This window comes from Aythya marila (genome assembly GCF_965140915.1).
Source record: "Aythya marila genome assembly, chromosome: 3".
Lineage (NCBI taxonomy): Eukaryota > Metazoa > Chordata > Aves > Anseriformes > Anatidae > Aythya > Aythya marila.
Window position 1 is genome coordinate 52,118,356 of NC_139044.1, and position 19,051 is coordinate 52,137,406.

A 19,051-nucleotide genomic window follows, 5' to 3' on the forward strand; every position below is an offset into this window, starting at 1 on the left:
TGAGAAGTGATTTCACTAAGTCTCATTTCAAAAATTAATTTTAGTAGAGTGGTATATAACCTGCCACCAACAGTTCTGAAGAAGGCTATGCCAGTAAATTTATCTGCAATTACGTACTGAAAAGAGGAAAAATACTCTCACTGCACCACCAAAGCTTACCATTGATAATAATTTGTTATTTATAAAGGGATGCTATGCTAGGACAATGTAATCAAATCATGCTAGGAAATAGAAAATGAGATGAGCAGCAAGTGAAAGAGTAGACAAAACAAAAACAAATAAACAAGTAAAAGGTAATCTAGAACACCCTCTGAAGGAAGGATACACCTGGAAAGTGAGCACTGCTGGAGAAGACCCAGAGCCAACACTTCAGTTCACATTCACAGTGCTGTTTCCTATAAATTCTTCCTTCCAGTTTTGGTTACCAGCTCATCCCGATCCTTTCAATCATGTGGCTGAAACCTGCCTGGGGGCTGTACGGAGAGCCTGCAGTTATCAAACTGGGAGCATCATGAGCCATCTGAAGAGCAGATGATCTGAACCCTTCAGAAATGGCCAACCAAGCTGTCAGTCCAACACCGTGCTGGGCACTGAAGAGCACTCACACAGGGAAAGGTTCCCTGAAGCACTGCCTTTCTGCTGGTGCTGTTTTTCTCCCTTTAAGACCTGAAAAAAAAAAAAAAAAAAAAAAACACCTTCGCTCTCTCCCAGTAAGAGAGGATCCCATCAAATCCATTTGTATCCATACCCTACACATGGCTGATGCTCAAGTTTTTCCACTGCTACAAGTGGTAGGAAGCCGGAAAAAAAAAAAATCTGGCAGGAGAATCCACTGTTTAATCCTGTATTTGGGATGACAAAGTGAACCTGCAGGGCCACATCCAAACATTTATAGAAACAAGCCTGGATGCACAAGAGCAATTAGGCTTGCATTCTTGGGAAAGCACGTTTGAGGAGGACCTCTCCAGCCCATAATTCCTGTGACACTGCTACAGTGCCCAGATGCACGGGGAGACATGCTGGGAGAGCCATCCCTTATTTAGTGCATCTGAGATGGAAGCCTTCCAAGTAACCATTTACTTTTGAACGTAAACTTGAATCTTAAATTTAGCAGCCTTTCGCCTTTTGACCTTGAATTTCACATTGCCTCAACCAGCCTGACTTGAGCCTGAGCAGCCACAGCTATGTTTACAGCCATTCCCTGTAGCGAGACTGAAGAAAGCCTCTCCTGCATCTCCAAACCAATGCCTCAGTACTGCTCAAATGTGATCAGCGTTGGAGCCAGTTACTCTGCAGCTCCCTGGTGTCAGACCTTGGGCAAACTCCTCTGTCATGCCATGGGGCCACCAGGTCCCCAGGAGTCAGCGCACCCTTCCCGTGGCACTGCACCCCACAAATGGAGCAAGTCCTGCTCCCCAAATCCCACCAGAGGCCAAAGATGCAGGTCTAGTATGTGCAGAGACATAGGCAGACTTGATTACCCACCGAGCAAATAGATAGCCAGCAGAATTTACAGAAGTACAGCTACCGGCACAAACTGGCTCAGCAGTTCCGTTTTGTGCAGCCTCATACCAGATATGATCAGTTTTACATCTGGGCTTTTCCTCACGTCTAAGGAGAAATCATGAAGTTGTGCCAGAAACTTGTAGGTGTTAAGTAGGCAGGTGGGGAGGATTCCCCCACCCACGTTCTCTACAACTCTCTCGCCTTCGCATCCCAATACTGGTCGTGAAGAGTCAAAGTTTGCATAAACAAGGCACATATCCTTGCAACACCATTATTGCATTAAGGAAAGACCAGTGAAAAAAAACATTAGCAAGCTAAATATCAGCTAGCTCATTACTACAAAGGGAGCTGCTTTCCCTCTTCAGCCACACATTAAATTCAACAAATGATTTTAACATTTGAATGTGTCATTCAGGTCTGGTACAGATGCTGCCACTGAATGCAGCAGCTATAGAAGAACTACGTAGAACCACAGAGGAAGAAAAGGCTCTCTGGATGTCACCAAGTACAACTACACGCTCAGATTTTTCCTTACTAATAAGCAAAATTTCTTTGTATAAGCGTGGACTTTCACGAAGAGCTAGGTAATATACCATACGTGTTCTTACCAGCTGTAAGCGAGAAGGCTTGCTTACTCACGTGAAGGAGTGCTGGAAAACCAAAGCCTTGCTGCAAAGCTGTGACTGCCAGAATCAACACAAGCAAGTAATCCAGCTGCTCCAACTCGACCACAGAAGCATTACGGCCATTTCCCTACCGCCTCTCAAAGGTGCCATATTCAGCCAACCAACCCGATCACTCTTTTAAATGGGCTGTCATAATCCAAATGGCATCCTGAAGATTGTAAGAGCATGGATTCAGTCTTTTATTGCAAACCACCACAGGGGAAAAAAGAAAAATAATAATAATAATAATTAAAAAAAGAGGAAAAAAAAGTAAAACAAGCATAAGCACCTGAAGGGACCAACTCCCCATCCCCGCCCAGTGCCCTTGTTTCCGTGGCAGGAGCAGTGCCTGGCTGGGGCAGCTGCTCTCCACACTGCCACCAGCTCCTGTGGGTTGGCATGGTTTGCTGCTCACCAGACCCTCAGGGACACCAGCCTACACAAAAACTGGTGCTTCAGTCACGAGGGGTGGCCAGAGCCAGCAGGACACCCCTGGCCCTCCTGCGTGCCCCACCACCAGCAGCACGCACCCTTCCTAGCGCTTCTGTCCAGGCTTATAATTCTGCTGTTATATTTCAGAACCAGGAATCTTACTGACTAAGTTTGTAAATCAGTTGTGAGACAAGACAATATCTATAAAACCCAAAATTGCTTCAATTCCACATGTAAGAGCCCTGAAAATGGGTCATAACAAATGCATAGGAGGCAATCCAGCTGGCCCTTACTGCGTGTTGGCGATTGATAGAAAATGCTCAAAAACTGACTCCATTGATTGTTTTATAACCTGCACAGATCAAGAAATGACACAACTTTGGCTCAGAGGAGAAATCTGAGCTTAGGACCGCAAAGCCACTCTGATTCTTGAATCCCATCAACTTAATTTTTGAGAAATTGGGTCTTACGTGCCATAACAGGTAAAGCTGTCCATCCACGTTTACACAAGGTATAGGAAAAGTCTGTTCCATGGGGAACAATTGCTGCCCATTGCTCCTTTCTGGCAGGAGAAACTGAGGACTTCTTTCACAGGGCCTTGGAGAGATGTTAAGTGACTATCATTTCTTACAACACTAGGAGAAATCAATGCTGGCATCACTTTTCCAGTCGCTGCCAGTCTTCCCTACTCCAGGAGCCTGAAAGGGCAGCCTCAGGGAGGCCACTGGGTCACCTCCCAGGCGCCCCATGCTGTTGTCATCCTTCTCCATGTTTGTGGGAGGGACCCAGCTCCTTGGCCGGCTATGACAGGCAAGGACATCCAATGTATAAAAAAGAGTAATTTAGAAACCGTGTTTCAGTCTGAATGACTTAATCACACAAGCAGGAGTAACTGGAAATCTCCTGCCCCTGACCAATATGTGGATACTGTTATGGCAGCATGCAATAACTCCTCATCGCTCTGGATAAATACTCCCTGACGTTTCAAGAGCCCAAGTGGAAAGAAATGCCTTGGCTGCCTCTGCCGAAGGGTTCAGAAGTTGTTTTCTAAAGAGAGGTCAGATTGCCGGTGTACCAGTGGGTGTGCAGTGCTTGCAGCTGTAAGCACATGCTTGTGCCTTTCATTCAGGCGGCTGGAGAGCTGTGCTGTGCTGCTACTACTACTACAGAAAATGATACTATATACAAGCTGTGCACAAAAAAAAAAAAAAAAAAGAAAAAAAAAAAGTGGGGGGGTAGGAGAATGTGGATACATCACGGAACTAAGGTTCAAAATTGCTGTTTGTGTTGTTGCTTCAAGTGTCACCTGTAATTCTGCACAGTGCAAAGTGTTGCTAGAGCACTGCCATTAATTCATGAGCTGTTAAAAAGAGGAGAAAATATTTTAATCAGGATTCTGAATTTATTGCAGCTCCTCTAGCAACCATGAAAAACATTTTGCCATACAGTTACTGTTCATGGACCTGAGTGACTAAGGAGGCAGAAGAGCAAAGAATTGGGCCCAGGGGATCTGCTGGAAGAGACAAATGGTATTTAGTTCTGGTTGGTGAAAAAGACACAATATTTCCACCGTAATTCTGACTCACATCTGAATTTTTCCTGACCTTGAAAGTTGCTCTCTCACACTGCCCATGTCCCTTGGCTGTGTAAGTCTGAGGCTGGACATCCACCTATAGACAAGAAAGCAGATTGATAACAGCCAGTCTGAGGCTTGGTGAACTCGTTGCCACCAGTGCCACCTCCAGCAGGTCCTGCTGCTCCGCCCGTGGTCCTGCCATTGCGCTGCACCCACTGCATGGGAAAAATCAATGCTGGCATCACTTTTCTAATTACTGACAATTTTCCCCAATTTTCTTTAATTTGCTGACTACTTACTGGATAACATTTTAGGAGATGGGAGAAAAAAAAATAAAATAATACTAGCTCAAAATTTCAAAAATTTTTCAGCAGAGGGGATTTTATTTTGCATCCAATATTGTGCAGTTTGAGGACAGTAAGGGAGAAGCTTCCATGGATGCAGGCAGTCTTCAGTGGGAACATAGGCATTCAGTGCTACAGGGTTTTCTGCATATTTTTTTCCTGATTTTTCAGTTCTATAAAACTAGTCAATTAAACCCTCCAGGTTGACTCAAAACTACTTCAAATATTGTGGCAAATTACCAAATATGTGTGCAAGTCTTGAAAATTAGAAATTAAACATTTATTTTTAAGCATTTTAAATAAGAAAGAGTACATTTGAAAACAGTAGTCTTTTGGATAAAAACAGTTGCATTTCAACATCAAAAGCTGTTGAAAGGCAAAGGTTAATTGGAATTTTAGCTGCCATATTCATACGAAAATTAAAATATTGAGAGGTGAGTAATGTGGATCTTTTCTATATTAGCCTAATCCCTGTTAGAAAAGTGGCTTGAACACACCCTAGATTTTATCTGAAATCTTTTCCCACTGCCTTGAAATCACCTCTATGCTGGTTCAAAGCCTATCGACCAGTTATGAGACCTGCCACTGCCACCAGCTCAGCCCCAAGGGGACCTGGGGCAGAGAGGAAGATGGAACTACAGAGAAGTTGTCTGGAGGTAAAATCACAGGAAAGGTTATCAGGAATGAGGGCTTTTGTCTGAAGGTAAAGGTTGTTGGCAAGGATCGGTATGGTGAAAACTCATCGCCTTTCATCCCCCTGCTCAGGTTTCTGACCCAAATCCCATTTGAGTTCTTGGTTTGTGCTTTGATATAATGTATAAACTGATAAAAGACTCCAGTCAATTTTACACTGTTGAACCAATGCTCTAGGATAAGATAAAAAGATATTTTTTGCTGAAGGCTGGGAATTATTCCTTCACAACTGAAATCTCAGTCACTGCTGCTAGCTAGAAGGTTTTCGTCTTAGTTATGGGAGGCACGTAAGAAGCATCCGCTCCTATGTTGCTGGTACTGAATGTCTGGAAACTTTTGATTTAGAGAACAGGCTTGATTCAAGCAAAATGCATGTGGCAGAGAAGACAAGACATTTCAAAAATTTGTTTTTCAAGTTGGAAAATGGGAAGCAGTTGATGCTTTTTCATTTCAAAGTGGGGAAAAGTTTAGTCAGTTTTTTATAAGATCCACAGGAAAATAGTAGAAATGTTTGTATTCCTCTCACTTTCAGAGTACTTAGAAAAACATTTTACTGTATAACATCAGTTGGCAAATGATTGAATGAAAATATAGAGAAGAAAATAAAATTTTCCAAGGAAACAAAGCTTTCTGTTAGGGCTCCAGTATTTTAATTTTAATTTTTCTATCAAAACCAAAGCGGACTGAAACTCCCCACAAAATCCCAATCGTGTTCCTGGAAAGGACAAGAGCAGGGCTCCTGTGGAGCTGTGGGCAGCACAGCAGAAGGGTGGCTCCTGGGTTAGGGAGGTGGCCCAGGAGCTTTTCAGGCAGGGCACTTGGTGGGAGACACGGGGGAGAGGAGCAGGGTGATGGTATTTAAGGTTCTTCTTTCCATGCCATATTTCCCATCAGGTGGCTTCCACTTCTGGTCCCGCAGTGGCTGCACTACAGCCTCCGGATGCCCACCAAGCCGTCAGGTGCTTCCACTCCTGTCTTCCCTCACTGCACATCTGACATAAATGGAGGCAAGGGGATTTTTGCTGAGGTTTTCAGGCTCTGGGAAGGTCCTGTTGCAGAGTTGTTCTGCCATCTTTGAGTGCTCAGCGTTTATAAAAAGAAAAAAAGTCAAACTTCTCCTCCCTGCCATGCTTGATGAGATCTGATTTGCAACCAAATCAATAATGAAAGTCTTGCTCTTTTCAGTGGAGCCAGGGTTTTACCAAATATTACCCAAACTTTAATTTAAGAACTTAATGCAGTAACTCCCAAAGCACTGCCGTTCACTGATCAGAAGTACACAAAATGTTGCAAAACCCCATCCCTTGGGTGGTTTAATGAACACGATCCATCTACTCCAGTCAGGCTCTGAAGACCCCAAAGGCTTTTTTCCCTTGTTACGCTAATAGCTCCTAGCTGCAATGCTTCTGCCTTGTGTCAGTAAAACATCTGCTCTTTGAACCTACAAGTTTCCACTATTCCACAGCTCCTAAAAGTCCTTTGCTAGCTGTACATTCTGTAAGTGATGCTGTCATATAAAGCCTGATTTGATGCGTATGATGTTCTTTTCCTCTGCCATATTGGATTACAAACAATTATGCCTTTTGTCTAATGTAATATGAAACTATGGTCACACAATTATTTACCCAGTGAGCACTCACAAGGTGCAGTATGGGATCTGAACTTAGATTAGTATGTGGCTTCCCAAAACTTGAGACAGAGAAAGGTAATGTAGTGTCACGAATAAGTCAATTTAAAGGTCACCATTTCATCGTGTAAATTAAAAAAATATATATAATGAACTAGAATATAAAGGAAGTAAGAACCTTTAGCTCATTTCAAATAGTACATTTTAATTTGTGCCAAATATTTAAAGAAAATTTCCTAGGGAAGTTTTCAAAAATAATTAATAAAATCCTTGAAATCTTTCTAAATAAGGGGCTCCAAACCCTGGTAATACAATTGAAACCACTGCATGTTTTTCCCATCACTAGGTAGGAGAAGAAGATAATTGGATGACCGTTCTTGCTCACAGCAAATGTCCTACATGAACCTTTCCTCAGTCACTCAGCATTATTCTCTCTCTACCCCCATCTCCTTACTACCACCAGACGTTGTCCAGTGAAGGGGCAGAAATGCAGATAAAATGGAAGATGTCTCATTTGCCTCTCTGACAGACAGGAATTTGTATCATGAATGTTCATTCTCTTTTTGCACAGATACAAGTTCAGTACTTGAGGGAATATTGCAGACTTGGGTTTTGCAGGACGGGAATAGCTCACAGCAGCCGAACCGTGAGAGGACGAACGCTTTGCTGAGCAGGAGTTTTCATCATATTGATGAAAACTGCTTGACCTCCAAATGTGCCGACACGCTACAGTATCACTTAAACTGGGAAAGAATGTCTCTGTGCTATTGCCCATGAGATTCACCAGGGTCCCATTACAGCCACGCAGTGCGTGTGTGCAATGGTCAAAACCAACACGTATGTAAAGACAACAGTCTAACTTAAGGACCCATCACAATCAATCAGTTAAACCAAGTACCAATATAATACCAATGTCCATCTTCATCCAGGGCCACCCTTTACCTTCTAAATGCTGCCCATTGTGGTGATCAACTTCATTCCCACACAGTTACTGTGGCACTGAATGAGAATGGTGCACTAAAATCATCCTTTGCAGCCCCTGTTTTATTTCTATTTTCCATTTAAATTATATTCTGCTAACCAATACAAGGGATGTCACTGGTTTTAAACATAAGAAACCTAAAGACCTAAGCCAGGCTTGCAAGACAGATATCTTTTCACTTGATGAGCTGCAACAGCTGGAAACAAAAGGATTCCCATCCCAGTCATTTGGCCTCCTCCTTGGCTGCATCAGCTGGAGAAACAAACCCAGCTCCTGAGCGAGGCACCTGGGCTGCTCACCGCCCAGTGCAAAAGCTGCCACTTGCTTTTATAGGCTGCAAAGTGTCTGACATTTCCCCAGGGGAGGGCTGGCAGAGTTGCTTCCTGTCTAGCAAGAAACAAAGGAAGGAAGGACCTTTTTCTGGAGATGGTTAATCAGCATTGATCGGGGTGATGCTGTGCTGAGGAGCTCTGCCAGGGAAGGAGGGTTTCCTGAGGGCCTGCAGGGAAGAACAAAGGGCACCGCCACACTCGCTGTGTCCCAAAGGAGTCAGGGTAGGCTTCCCCCTCTGTTTGTCTCTCAGGAGGAAGGGCAGGGGAGGACCAGCCAGCGAGCAGCAGCTCCATGTCCTGCTGTACCTGGTCTGTGCCCCAGTGCTGGCCTGAACTGCTGCTCCACGCTGGCAGGACCATGCATACCCTTGGGCCAAGGGGGCCAATCCCAGCACTGGGCACCATTGGACTTCCACTGAAGCCTTCCCTACAAAATCTAAAATCCTCTGACAGGAGGAGGTGAAACTTAGACTACCCTAGAACAACACTGGCGTTTTTGAAGCTGTTTAAATCTCATAGTTTCAGAGCCCCTTACCAATGGTGTTTTGTTTAACAACACTTCTAAGGCACCCCACCGCCACCCCACCCCCACTCCACCCACACCCACACCCACAAAAAAAAAATCACTTTTTTTTTTTTTTTCCTCTTTTGCTATGTTAGAAAACAGGAACAAAAGGGTAAACATTGTGCTTATGGCTGTGCAGTGAATCAGTCACCAGCTAAGAATCAATCACTATTTTTTATGTATCTTTATAACCAAATCTCCTGCCTCAACACAACAAGGATAGGTGATCACCTCTCTTCGGCACTGAGAGCAAAGCTGAAACCATGCCAGCTCTTTCTTCCTTTACAAAACAGCAGTGCTTGCTTGCTTTCACTTTACAGGATCCGCTGTAAAGTGATTGGCCTGATCTACATCATCTAAGGGATGAAAAAGATGGTTACGTTAATACTCTGCTACCTAGTGTAGCTGTGCTGTCCACACCTATTGTTGCTAGTGACACAGATCTCTGCAACAGAGCCTCTGAAATACACAAAAAGCCTAATAAAATACTGACATCGGTGTAAGCAGACATAAAAAGACCATATATTCGAAATGCAGGAATCCTGATTTGTACCAATAAAAGCCACAGGACACTGCATCTTCCAGGAAGCTGTGTATGCATAATTCATACCAGTGAATGTAAACGGCTGCTTGCATATGCATATACCTGTTTTCATATGCCTTTACCAATACACTGGAGTAATCATTTGCCCATAAATGCACACACATCCTCAGATACGAGATCAGAACACGTCCCCTGGCATCTTTACACATATTTCTGTTTCTTCTCCCTGCTCTCTTGATAATGTCTTGTAAGATGTCCTCATAAATCTCTACCTTTCTGCTGCCTTCTTTCCTCCCACTGCCCTTTTTATAAACGGTCTTGCAGATCTTCATTATTTTTTGTGGTGTTTCCAGTGCTGCTTTCTGCAGAGTGACCTCAGTCTCGTCTATTTTTATCTGTGTCGATGTGATTATCATTTCACCTCTTGGTCCCCAGCCATGCTCTGACCACCTTGCCCTACTCCCCTGGGACAAGCCACCCCCACGCTTGGTGCCTGCCTCTCCTGGAGAGCCTCCTTTGGTTCCTGCAGCTTGAGCCTGGCCCCCCATTGTGGGTAGGGCTGGAGGCAGAAGCATGAGGATGAGGAGGTGTCAGAGTGCAGGCAGCAGCAGCAGTGGCCTCAGGACAGCAGGGCTGCTGAAGCCACACTAGTGATTTCTTCCCCCCATTTGTCTCTGGGCAGAGATACAGTTACATGTTTTCATATACTTTTTGTATGCCTTTAACATAATTGTTGTACTTGATTTTAAATGCAAAAAGTCAAAATAAACTTTTTTTTTTCCTTTCTTTCTTTTTAATTTCACTATTGAAAAGGTTTTGGTTTTGGTAGTGATCCATATTTCCACAGGAATACAGCCAATGACCAGATAGGAATCTGATTAGTATTTTCTCAGCTTGGCTTTGTACAGCCTTTTACAGGGTGACTTCAAACCTCATACTGCTGCAAATACCATAGAGCAATGTGGCTGCGGTGCAAACTCAGGGCACATGCTGCCAGAGAGACTGTGGACACAATCACAGGATCACAGAATTACAAAATATCCCAATCTGTAAGGGATCCACCAGGATCAATGAGTCCAACTCCTGGCTTTGCATAAGATCACCCAAAAAACAAACCCCATGTCTGAGGGCATTGTCCTAACGCTTCTTGAACTCTGTCAGGCTCAGTGCCCTGACCACTGCCCTGGGGAGCCTGTCCCAGTGCCCAACCACCCTCTGGGTGCAGACCCTTTCCCTAACCCCCAGCCTGACCCTCCCCTGTCCCAGCTCCATGCCATTCCCTCGGGTCCTGTCGCTGTCCCCAGAGAGCAGAGCTCAGCGCCTGCCCCTCCGCTCCCCTCATGAGGGAGCTGCAGGCCGCCACGAGGCCTCCCCTCAGCCTGCTCTGCTCGCGGCTGAGCAAACCAGGGGACCTCAGCTCCTCCTCACATATCTTGCCCCCTAGGCCCTTCACCATCTTGGTAGCCCTCCTTTGGACATTCTCTAGTAGCTTTATGTCCTTCTTATATTGTGGCACCCCGAATGGCACCCAGTGCTCGAGGCGAGGCCACAGCAGTGGCCTTGCCAAGAGTTGAGTGAAGGAAGAAATTACTGCCTCTTGCCTGCCCTGGATTTTTGATATGGTCCCTAACCAGGGATGTCCACCAAGGCCATGGAGTGGTTCCACCATCCAGGAGATGGGTCCACTCTCATTAAACCACTGTCTCCCTGTGCCACTGGGTCACCTGGGCATGCAGATTTGATTTGGATCCTATTTCTCTCAAATCAACCAGAGTGCAAGTGGTGTTTGTATGGGGGTTTGGCTCTCTGTCAGCAGTCCATGCATTGCTTCACTCCATTGCAAAACCATGAGGCTGCTGTGTTTTCAGTCTGGTACCGGGTCTCCTAAAGCTGGATTCACTGCATCTGCAAGGGTGGGTGGCTATGATATAGGGTGAGGGGACAAAAAAAAAAAAAAAAAAAAAAAAAAAAAAAAAAGGAAAGGAAGGAAATCCTCCAGTCTCCAGTACAGATGCTGAGGAATGTGTACCATAAACCAAACCCAGATGGCCTGAGTGATGAGCAAGCACTCTTTAACCTCTTATCTTTCCCGCTTGGAGTTTCATCATCATGCTAAGTGCCTCCTATCCTTGCACTAGTCTAATAATTACTTTCTCCAAAAGGTTGAGGTGTGATTCAGAAGCAGAAAGGTGACTCCTCACATCAGATTGAGTTACCATCTGTCTCTCACACACACACATGCACATTAGCTGCAAGTTGCCAAATAGCTTCCAAGTTTGAAAAACACAGCTGGCACCCAGCTTAGAAAACATGATGGCAGCCACCAGCCGGCAGGTAGGTGCCCCAGGATGGGGAGCTGCCTCTGCAGAGACAGGCGGCTGCAACTCATGTTTAAACTGCTTTTCTCCAGAACTAGAGCTCTGTGGTTTATTTTTTTTCTAACTATATATATATATATAAAATACTATATATGACACTCTAAAATGCTATAGAAATGTAGTGCTTTTATGTATGAATGTTAGATGTCATCACTACACACATTAAAAAGCAGTATTGTGTCAAAGCTGAGGAGGCTGTGCGGAGAACCACTAAGTGCCACCATTTCATGTGCATGCGGGTGGTTTAGTCAGGAGAGAAAAATGGAAATGTCAGGAGGAATGAGTGATGGGGGCTGCCGGCACCCAGCAGAGCCCCAGACGCAGCCTCAGTGTGCTGGGGGGAGAGCAGTGTATTCTCTGCTTCATCTGCACTAATTTAGTCTCCATGATGGGTGTAAAATGAGAAAAAATGGAGATAGCTGGGTTAAGGCATCAGCTTGGCTCCCATAGAGTATAGGTAGAAATGCTTCAGCATAGCTAATACTTGTGAAACCTTTCAAAGACGTGAACGAGATGCTAAGTAGGTTTATTAGTACGCTCCCTCAGGATGCAGTAATGTACCTGCTTGCAGGCATCTCCACTCACACACGGCACCCCTGAACCGCTGATTCCTGCTGTGACCGCACTGTCACCTGTAAAGGGTCCTGGTGCCCCAGGGAGGCAACTCCTCGCGGGAAGCCACTGAAAGTCCCTGGAGACCTTGGGATGGGTGGAGGTGGCCTGCCTGTCCCATGAGGAGAGGAAACTGCCACCCTGCTCTGATCACAAGCAGTTCTTTAACAGACAAGGCATCCATACACAGATGTCTTGGAGCCACCAGAGACTTGTACCTGAGCAGCATGAGGGGTGGTCACAGCCACAGCCACTGCTGGGGACACTGCTGTCAGTGGTGGCAGCAGCAAAATACAGGTGGCGGTAATCGTGTTTTGGAGCATGGTGTTTGCCTGCCACTTTATGTGAAAAATGTGTCTATTTGGGCTCAGTCTCTCACACACGTGCATGTAGATTCACATACACATACAAAGCACTCTTCCCAGCACAGGGGAGGAAGCAAGATGTGGCTACAAGAAAAGTGAAATGGCAGAGTTCCCCAGGGGTGCACTCTCACATACCTGTGGTCCCTGTGACACTGTCATGGAAGTGTCACCTTTTGAATTTGGAGATTTTGGATTACAAAGAAAGCTTCATAACTGAGCTGGAGATTTATCTCTAAAACCAAACGTTAATGCTGTTCCATTAGCCAAAATACAGCCATGCCACTAGGCTGGGCTTCTACCCCCCAAGCCAGCCAGGGGTGTCCCCAAAGCCTCAACCAGGAAGGTGGCTGTCCATGCAGCACTCCCCTGCCATTGCCTCCTCTGGAGATCCTGGGGTCCAGGAGCCTGCTCTGCTGCCAAAAGGTGACAGAAGAGGCCAAGACGTGCACAGCCCCTTCTCTGAATGAGCAATAATTCAGTTGAAGAAATGTTTTATGTACTTTTTTGTATTTCCAGTGGGGAGAACTGGCTGGCATAGCAGCAGGGGAGCTCTGAGGTGGATATGGAGACGTTGGAGCTGGGTGCTCCAAGCTTCCCCACTGGGTTTCCCATGTCTCTTTGGGATGCTGCCTGGAGAGGCAGCCCCAGGGCATGGCCCTCTCTCCCCTCCCCTCAGGTGCTGCAGTACCACAGGGACCCTCCTTCCCCACCACCTGGCTGCAGGGAGGAGGAGGATTTCACACAGGAACTTCATGTTTTACCTGCTCTATAGAGTTAACTGTGCTTATTTGCTTTCAGACTTTGTTTCATTAATGTTATAGGCAGCTCTTAGGAATGCAGCTGCTGCTGCAGGGAGGGATGGTGCTCGTCTGAGCCTGGCCACATTTTGTGCTGGGCATCACTGTGGGAAACACCATGCTTGGTCTCAAAAGCAGCATGCAAATAACAGGAGCAGCAAAGCACAGCAGTCTCGGCTAACAAGCATATATGTGTCTCGCATTGGGCAGGAGCTGCATCCAACCCTGAGATCAGGCTCCTCCTCGCCAAGAGTTCACGCTGCCAATAATGCTCTTAAGAGGAGAGTGATTATGGTTCATGCGTCTCAGCCTCGAGGCAGCTATGACTGAACCAAAACCATGCACTAAATCAATTTAAATAGATCAATGCTAACTTGTGCAAGCACATGCGTATGATTTATCTATACACTGACATGTTTCCAAGATTTTCAGTCCTTGGCAGCCGAGCCTCCCTGTGTGAATGCAGCTTTCCTAGCAAAGCTGTTTAGTTTTTTTTTATTATTATTATTATTTTATTATTTTTTATTTTTATTTTTTTTACTCTTAACACCTGAGCGCTGGGGATGAGCCCGCTCCCCTGCCCATTGACAGGGACTTGGCACGTGCTTGGTGAAAGCGCGGGACAGCAGCAGGATGCTGTGCGTCCATGGTGGGGTTGGTTCAGTATCAACACCGTGGGTGAGGTTTTGGGGTGCAGAGCAGTGTTTGGTTAGTGCAGCCCCCCCTTATCAGCAATAACACACACCACTGTTAAGCACCTCCCTTCAGGTATGCTTATGGCTGCAAGAAAGGTTGTATTCAAACAACTATTTTGGCAAAAGAGAAATCAAACTCCAAGCCTAACTAACTGAAGCAATTATATTGCTACCAAACCCCAGTGAAATCAGGTTAGAACAGCCTAGTGCAGCTCAGCTTGAACCGAGGCTTGCCAGGATTTGGCCAAATCAGTCTGCTTCAAAGGCGTGGCTGCACAGATTTCACACTACCTTAATTAAGAGGTTTCAGATCAAGGTGACAGTTAAATCACTGTAAGATGTCATGTAGGCACAAAATTATTATAATTGAACACGTAAGAAACAGAGGTAAATATTTTAGCTATATTAACATTGGTCATGTAATAAACTATTCTACAAAGTATAACGGTTATTAGAGCTGAAGAGAAATATTTCATTGCAAATAGTATTTAACTATTTGTTCTGAAAAGAAAAGCTCTGAAAAGAAGCTTGCATGATCAAAAACTTGCTTATTTTTTCTCCAGTAACATTAATTAGTTTAATGAAAATGTATTTTCTCCCTACAACCCATGACTTCCTCAAATTCATAGGAATATTTTGGCTACAACTTACTAATTGCTACATGGTAAACAAGGGTATAGCCATGTATGTGAAACAATAGTGGTAGAGTTAATATTTAGCTGGGAAAGCTAATAAAATGAAACTGACCCACTGATGGACATTTATGATCTGGAAAGACAGAGCTGGAATGTACCCATAAAAACATATGACAATTCTCCATCTCACAGTGTTGCCTAACACAAGCTTTATCAGGACTCATGTCCACTGCTTCCCCAACATGGGGTCCTTTCTCCCCAGGTTTGTCACCTGATGGCCTCTTTCCTACCCTCCTCCATAAGCAGGCAAGCTTTTCCTGAATGTCCCAACACCCTGAAGAAGGCTAGAAGTCCATAAAATTGTCTTAGGAAAAGGAAAGCTTTCTTCTTTCATTTAGTTTGGAAAGGTTATTCTGAACTTTTTGCTTTGAGAAGGTATTTCTAAAGTGGTGAAACCCTACTGCTAAGAAATGCCATTAACTGCTGGTGCTCAGGATTATACAGATCCTAATACTGACAGGGCAATTGATGATTTCTTTATGGGTACCAGGTCCTGGCGCTCAGAAAGAACCATTCTCTCTCTCTCTCTCTCTCTCCCTCTCTTTTTTTTTTTTCCCCTCTCCAGGTCTCTATCTAATAGTGTTTTAGACAAACTCTGTTCGCCTTTTCTTAAGGAGAATTTATTATCTATTTTTAGTGAACTACAGGTAATTATATCAAAGTTTGTACAAAAGGTAACTCTCCCAGATCAAGATATAAGGCCTAACTTTGCCAGCTTCACAAGATGGTTGTGTTTTGCCTGGAACGCCAGATTTATCTCACGTAATTCATATTTCAGATATCTTCAAACATTTTCCCTGCTTTGGTTAAGCTATTGACACACGTAATGCTTTTCTGGATTGAAGCAGAAAATTCCTGAGTAGAGAGGGTGCCAGATTAAAAAGCTGTTTTTTAAAAATACTTAATATTATTAGGCTATTAAAAGTGAATGAATCTGGCAGTTTAATTGCTATTTCATAATACTCCATGTTTACTTTTTGGATTTTGCCTAGATTATGTAAACAGACATCAGGTTAATTTTTACTTGCAGCTGAACTTTTTTCAGTCATTGCCAATCCTGGCTCACTTGCCTTAACACAGTATTTCAGTATGAGCATTTGTAAGCACAATAAAGATTGTTAAAAGGAAAGAAAAACAACATTTCCACTAATCACATTTTTTTTTTTCAAAAGCTCATACTGACACTAAATTTTGTGCTGCATGTCCTTGCAATGTTTGATTACACAGGGCAGTAAGATTAGAAAGATAGCCAACAGAAACTAACTTTCAAATTAAAGAAAAAATATTCAGAACAATGTCTTTTCTGTGCATTTGGAGTTTAATTTTTCACCTTGACTTCTGTGACAATTGAGTCAGAGCCTATGAAGGCTTATTTATTTATTTATTTATTTATTTATTCCTCTGAAAAAGATGTGATATTTTAAAATCAGAGCTCTCACAGACATTAAGCAAAAACCTCTTATCGAAGACTAACTGCATCTGTAGCAATCCTACATTATCTTACGTCTGTGCAGTCGCCAGCGATCTCATCCCACACCACCAAAAATACTCGCAAAAAATGTTAGTGGTGTTTATCATGACCAGGGAGAATAAATATGAAGAGCATGACAATTAAAGAGGATTAAGATTGCTTTTGCAGAGACACTGCTGAACAATGCCTTTTACTCATATTACATATTTGTAGCAGAGCATTATCATTTGCTGGACTTCTTTGTGGCTGCATGTTTTTATCTAATGGAATGCTACTAACTATTTCCTTCTTGGATGGATACCATGGGACATTATACCGGGACATTACTCTGTAACTAAGGATGCCCCATGAATAGCAGAGTACTTAGACATTTAGTCTTCCTCCATATTACTTGCTTCTTGCATCAGGTTTCAATAACCAATAACTAAATTATTCATCTGCTTCATTTGCTCAAGTGCAGAGCTGTGGATTCTCGTACTGAGTCTAGACACGCTGGAAAACTGGCGCAAACTGAGTAAACATTTGCTGAATCCACTCTGCTTTCCACCTTGTATAACCGAGGGGCTGAAGAAGGAAGGGTTATAAAAATAAATGTTGACATTAACCCATCTGTTAGCTTCTCTCACCCAAGCAACATCACCAGCTAGACTGTTGGGGTGAGTCAGAAGAACAGGGGTGTAGCTAATAGTCATGTTCTTCAAGTCTTTGCTTCCAAAAACAAAATTGTGCGGCACTAAATAATAATAATAACAATAATAAGGTTTTCAAAGAAGCTTTATTCATTTGAAAACATCTTCCCAAACCTATTCATTTCTGGCTGAGGAAGGCCAAATATCTCTGATGCAGAATAACTGTAAAACTGGACAAAGAGACATTGTAGAACAATGGTTGGACCTGAAATTTGACGGCACTGAATGTAAAACTAGCAAAAGTGGGGAAAAAAAAAAAAAAAAAAAAAAAAAAAAAAAACACACAACAACTTCATAATTTGACATGACCTTGTATACTCTGTTAGCAACAAGATGTTCTCTCTGTTCGGATAAGAAAATTGTGTGTGTGTCACAAAGAAACATTTTGAGCATTGCTGTGCTCGTTAGTCTCCATATTTATGGATCTGTCAACTCTACCACTGTGAACATCAGTGCTAAAGATTAGATCTCTGCTGTCAAGTGTGTCTGTGGAGTGAAATGCCACCAGCAACCTCCACAGACAGAGCTTGAGGGCAGTATCTCTTTCTAAAACAGTTTGAATTGGTTCAGCATTTTTTTTAAGGTTAAGCAAAGTACAACAGAAAGAAAAATTAGACTGTTCAGGTTCTCAAAAATATCACGATGTTTTTGGGTTGCTATGATCAAAGTTAATTTAAGGTATATTTACAAGCTATAAGTAAAGGGTTGCTTCAAGACAGGCCAGCATCTTTTGTCAAAACAATCTGAAATGGTTTTATTGAGGCTGAGGTTCAGACTGGTCTGCATGCATGTGCTTGGGAATGGAGCCCCAGACATGCAAGTGTAAGAACCCTTTTGGAGGACTGGGATGGAGTAAAACAGCCACTGGGACATCCCAGTTAAGACCAGTTGCCGTTAGTTAACTGGTGAGAAAGTCGAGTTGGAGCACTGACCAGGCATGATGGAGCAGCTGTCCCTGCCAGAGCTGGGCACAAGAGCCCTGACCTCTCATTGCAAACCAGAGCAGTGCTGCAGGGAAATGGAGCTTGGAAATGCAGCCTGAGAGCTGCCAGGAGCATCCCTCTCCCCTTCTCCAAAGCTCTGCGAGCTGCTGTGGGCAGACCCCAAGACTCCTGGGTGCTTTGCAGGCACCAGGCTCCACCATGGGGTGGGAAGGAGTTATTTTAGGAAGCTGCTTAAGTATAACTATGGTTCAGCTGGGGCCGTGGATCACATCATCTTTAACTATCAGTATAAGTATAGTTATAACCATCACACGCATCTCCCAGTCAGTGGTCTGCATTTACTCTTTCGTGCAGTATTATCCTGCAGCCACAAAGATATCACATAACTAAACTTCTCTTACATCACACAGAAACCAGTTCTTGTAAAAACTAGAGGCCCTTCTCCTCCCCTCCCCCATAAAAATTCCCAAAGCTAAAAAACAAACAAAAAGACACAGCTGAGTGCAGTGCAGGCGTCAGACGCTCCCAAGCCTCACAAGGACACTATGTGAAAAGAAACATGCTCACATGAGAATAATTCAACACCTAAAGTGCCACCAATGCTGTACCCAGTTCTGTGCTGGAGAATGGGAGCACGAGAGAGCAGGTTTTGGGGAGAGGGCAATCTTTTCCCAAAGGGAATTTCTGTCTCTGCACCACCAAATACTACATCCTTCCCTGTGTTTTTACTGATAGCTTTAAATATGGTCAAGAGAAGAAAGAAATAAACAGTGCCACAGGGCCACCCAAGCCTCCATTTGCTTGAAAGGGTTCAGAGAGTCACGAGAAAAACCTCTTGGGACAGAGGAGCAATCTGAATATGCTTGATACTGCAGTGTGGATGTCTAGACAGAAAAAAATTATCAATTAGCTAGCTTCAAGCCACATCTCACATTACTTTTTGGGTATGGCAGGTGGTTACATTATTGCATGCTTTGGGGTAAATGGACGATGGATTTGAAATTAATGTGCAAAGCAGTTTAATCAGATCTGGTGCTCACTGAAATAGAAATTAAAATGACAAAATCATAAGAAGAGATGGAGGGTGGTTAGAACCCTAGAAGACATTACCGCTTTGTTCATTGCCAGGTTTATTTCCT